General features: G+C 45.6%; 1 pseudogene; it reads left to right on the top strand.

Annotated features, from left to right (window-relative positions):
- The first annotated feature begins 1,928 nt into the window (after positions 1 to 1,928).
- Positions 1,929 to 3,163, top strand: LOC136540922 (uncharacterized; annotated as a pseudogene).
- The last annotated feature ends 1,788 nt before the right edge of the window (positions 3,164 to 4,951 follow it).

Genomic DNA, 4,951 nt, shown 5'->3' with positions numbered 1-4,951 from the left:
CCATCGCGTCTGACCCTAAGGGCATGGGCTCCATCTCGCCTGACCCCTCGGGAGAGAGCCCTGTCATGTCTGACCCCGAGGGCACAGACTCTGCCTCGTCTGACCCCAAGGGCACGGACTCCACCTCGCTCGATCCCAAGAGCATGGGCTCCGTCTCGCTCGACCCCCGAGGGCATGGGCTTCTCCTCTCCCGATGGAGGTCTGTACTGCCCCAACCACTATGGGTCTGAAAGTATGAGTCTAGGGTCAAACTTCTGATGCCAGAAGGGGAGCAGGTGTGTCTTGACATGACCTACGACTATGATAGGTCACGTCTATGGACGCACGTCGCCAATAGCATTGGGCGTGCTGGCGCTATACTGCCTACTCCCTGTACGGCCTTAGGCGGAGGTAGCAACGAGCCATACCATCTGCTAGGATGGGATGGAGAGCCATGATCGGCTGATGATGCCCACATATGATGTTAGTGATGAATAGGGTCACAACGTGGAGCTATCCTCGTCATCATCTATAGGGCCGACGGGACCCACATAAAGGAGACGGAAGTCGTTGTGGTCCTAGAAGCTTTCCTCTCCTTGTCTCTTTGTCCCCCTCTCTCTCTATCTCTAATGTAACCTGCATCTTCAGGGCACCCCACGGAGGGGGCAATTCCAAGACACATCTAACATGTTCGAGCGATGGAAGGCTTAGGTGCTCAACAATAGATAGAGAACTCAACTCTGACCCACTCTTTTTTCACCAAGGAGACTAGAGACGTTAGGATCTTCTCCCTCTCCTCGCCTGTTGTAACCCCTACTACAAACCAAGGATGCTGTGTAATACACGGGCAATAGCAAACGGACGCTAGGGACGTTCCGCCTAAAAAACCAGTATAAATCCTTTTATGTCCATCCGAGCATAGCCAGTCTGGGTTAGACGCACAAACTAGAAAATTTACTAGCCTGCGGTGATTTCAAAACACTGACATGTCTAGTAAGCTCTACTACCTTGCCCTCACAAAGATAGTATTCTGTAGGGCCACCTAGACTAGAAGAAATACAAGAGTGGGTGGACATGTTACATTAATGAATTGGACCAATGTTCCATGGTATAGTTGTTGATGGCTTCACCTCTTTTATTCCTGGAGGAAGTGTCACTGTGGATGAGGAAGAGGAGGAGGATCCACCTGAGGAACTTGATGTGTAGACCCTAGTTAGCATCACTAGCCACAAGAGAGCAAGCAGCACAAGCACCACTGGCTCTAGTCCCAGTAAGAAGTCCAAGAGCCCAGCAGTTAGGAGCATGGACAAGTTCATGATCAAGAACGCCAGGATTCAAGCTGAGAGGAATGTGATATTCTAGAAACATTTAGAAAACAAGCAACAGGTTGCCTATCAGCTTGCCCGGTAGAAGGAGGTTGCTAGAGTAGAAAAGATTAGGTATGTGCAGCAGTTGGCTAGAGAGTGTGGTGTAGACGAAGAAAACAAGCAGTTGTGGTATGTTGTGCACAAGATCACCAAAGATGACGATAGCATGGAGTTCTTCATTGGAACATCTACACCTTATGGAAGGTTGGGCTTCATTGAGAACTTTCATGGGGTCGACAACTAGATCCTCTTATCTTAACTATGTCTGTCATTTGAACAATTCATGTCATGTGAACTATGTCTGTTATTGTACTTATGCTATCATTTGAACTAAGTATGTTGTATTTGCACTATGTCATTTGAACTCTGTTTGTCATTTGCACTATGTTAGGAGAGTTTGCACTATGTTAGTTGAACTATGTGATGAATTTCATTTGTGATTGTGATGTGAGCTTGTCATGCATGATAAAAAATTTTACTGGCATATATAACTGAGATTATCATGCATTTATGTGTCAGGATGATCATGCAACGAGGGATGAGGACAATTATGATGGATAAAGTGATAATGATATCTATAGAATGCTTCTTGAGGATGATGACAATGATTTTATGTACGGTATATATCAGTATGCTATTCACATTGATAAATACTGCAATAGGGTTGAGAGGAGGCAACCATTACTAACTAGACTGGAATGGGTAGAGAGAAAGCTAGGAGATAGAAATAGCAGCTACAAACATGTTTAGAATGAGCCCAACCGTATTCCATCGACTTCATGATGTGCTGGTTGAGTCATATGGCCTAAAGTCTAGTACTAAGAGTACCTCTGTTGAGGCTTTAGGAATGTTCCTTTGGATGCTTGGAGCACCACAGTTAGTTAGGCAAGCTAAGGATAGATTTGAGAGATCACTAGTTACAGTTCACATCAACTTTGAGAAAGTTTTGCAATGTATGGTTAAGCTAGCTTTAGACATCATTAAGCCGATAGACCTAGACTTCAGAACAATTCATCCTAGATTGAGAAACCCTAGGTTCCATCCCTTCTTCAACAATTGTATAGAAGCAATAGATGGCACTCACATACCATGTGTGGTGCCAAGAGATAGGCTGGTTCAGCACATGTGTCGCAAGGGCATGACAACACAAAATGTGATGACTGTTTGTGACTTTGACATGAGGTTCACATTTGTTCTTGCTGGATGGCCTGGTTCAGTACATGACATGAGAGTGTTCAATGATGCTATGACCAAGTACAGCCATGTCTTTTCACATCCACCCATAGGTAAACACCTTGCTTCTGTTGCATTTGCAGCTTCTAGTTGAACTAGTTGAATCTTACAAAATTGATCCATTGTGTAGGAAAATTTTACCTGGTGGACTCCGGCTACCCAAATCGTCCGGGTTACCTTGCGCCCTACAAGGGAACCAAGTACCATCTTCCGGAGTATCGAGAAGGCCTGGAGCCACAAGGTAAAAAGAGATCTTCAACTACGCACATTCATCTCTTAGAAATATCATCGAGATGTCGTTTGGAGTTTTGAAGATGAAGTAGAGAATTTTGTTGCAAATGTCAAGTTATGCACCTCATAAGCAAACCCAAATTATTGTTGCATGCATGGCACTACATAACTTCAATAGACCGAGTGGAATAGTGGACAGGGATTTTGATCGTTGTGACCGTGATGAGAACTATGTTCCACCTGAAACATCGTCCTCTCAGCCACGTACTAGTCAAACACCAGCAAGGGAGGAATATGTAATGATGAATGCTTTTCGTGACTCGATTGCCCTTGGTTTGTTAAATAGATCATGACAATTCGAATGTGAGCTTGAAATGTAATGTGTGTTTTTAATTTGTAAGGTTGAAGACAATTGAATTGTGTACTTGAACTATTCAATAATTATGAAATAAAATGTAATTTTTGATGGTTTCTAAACAATGCCAGACATGACATCAAAGGAGAGCTGCAGCAAGGGCGAGCAGCTCCGGCGAGCAGCACCAGGGCGAGCAGCAAGGGTGACCAGCTCTTGCATGCAACCTGCATGGCTGTGCATGCATAATATTAATGAAGCAAATCAATCATTAAATGGGAACAAATAAGTCTTCTATTGATATGTTGCTAAAGTTTTGCTATGAATCTAAACACCTTAATCTAAAGTCAGAATGATAAAATTTTAGCACCATGCCAAAAGGCCCTAATTAAAAGAAATGCAACTGACATCAACTACTCCAGGTGTAGCTAAGCTTCATTTGGTTGGACCTAGTAGCACCGCAATCCAGTAGGAGACTAGTTTAAGGCGCATTATTCAGAGCCAACGTGCTGTGCAAAGTCAACAATGCTAGTTTGTGCGAGTTCAAACAGCAAGCAGCACCAGCACGTATCGTAAAGCGCGTGTTTAGTTCCCACCCCTAAATTCCCAAAAAGTGCTACAGTACCCATCACATCGAATCTTGCGATACGTGCATGGAGCATTAAATGTAGACAAAAAAAATTAATTGCACAGTTTAGTTGGAAATTACGAGACGAACGTTTTGAGCCTAATTAGTCATGATTGAACACTATTTGCCAAATAAAAACGAATGTGCTACAGTATCCCAAATTCCAAAATTTGGGCAACTAAACACGCGCGGAATTGTCTGGTTCATCGACAGCAACTGAAGCAGCTGCTACCTCTGTCTCCAAAAGAATACAATTCTAACATAATATTATATTTTAGTGCCTTGACTTTGACCAATTATAAATAAAAATTATCCATATTTATAATACTAAATAAATATTATCAGATTAATTATGAAATGTATTTTCATAATAAATTAATTTAAAGACATAATTGTGAATATTATTCACTAAAAATTTGATCAAATATGAAATACTTTTTGTGGCACGTAACCCAAGGACGAAGGTAGCAGTTAAATATGCAGGCGGGGCGGGTTGTTAACGTAACCTGCCCGCTCGCCCCGCAAAACTAGGCTTCGTGGCTATTGTGGACCGGCTGCAATTTTTTCGTAGGCTAAACACTTCCAACCCTCCAAGCCCGTTAGGCGAGCGAGAGGCCTCGCAGCAACCCGCAAGACCCGCAACACCCTCCTCTGCTCTCTCTGCCAGCTCGTTCTGAACCTACCGGCCCTCCCGTTCAAGCCGCGCCGCCGCGCCGGCCACGCTCGCCGTACGCGCTGGCCGCACCGCCGCAGGCTGTGCTCACCGTTCGCGCAGGTCGCGCGCCCGCGCCGTCGCCGTGCCTCCGCCCCGGCTGTGCCACCGGCAGGCTGCGCTAAGGCGTGCGGCCGTGCTCGCCTGCTGGCCGAGCTGGCTGCGCTCGGCCGCGCCGCCGTGCTCGCTCGCTGGCCGCGCTTGCCCGCTGTCCACGCTCGCCTGCTGTCCTCAGCTCTCCCTTCCGGCTCGTCCTGGCCCTTGCGCAGATGGAAATGCCGAACTAGAAGTTTGTTCGCTCGAGCCACCGCGCTGGCCGCGCTCGCCTGTTGTTTGGAATCTAGTTAGTCATAATTTCTCTTCCCGAATTGATTGGTTTGTCGATGCGTCTGTTTTCGTCGAACAAGAAGTTTGTTATTGCTAAGCTTCCTGCTTCGGGGGAAGCTGCC

This window comes from Miscanthus floridulus, chromosome 2, assembly GCF_019320115.1.
Source record: "Miscanthus floridulus cultivar M001 chromosome 2, ASM1932011v1, whole genome shotgun sequence".
NCBI classification, from domain to species: Eukaryota; Viridiplantae; Streptophyta; class Magnoliopsida; order Poales; family Poaceae; genus Miscanthus; species Miscanthus floridulus.
The sequence above is the reverse complement of the archived record's forward strand: the minus strand, read 5'-3'. Positions and strand labels throughout refer to the sequence as shown.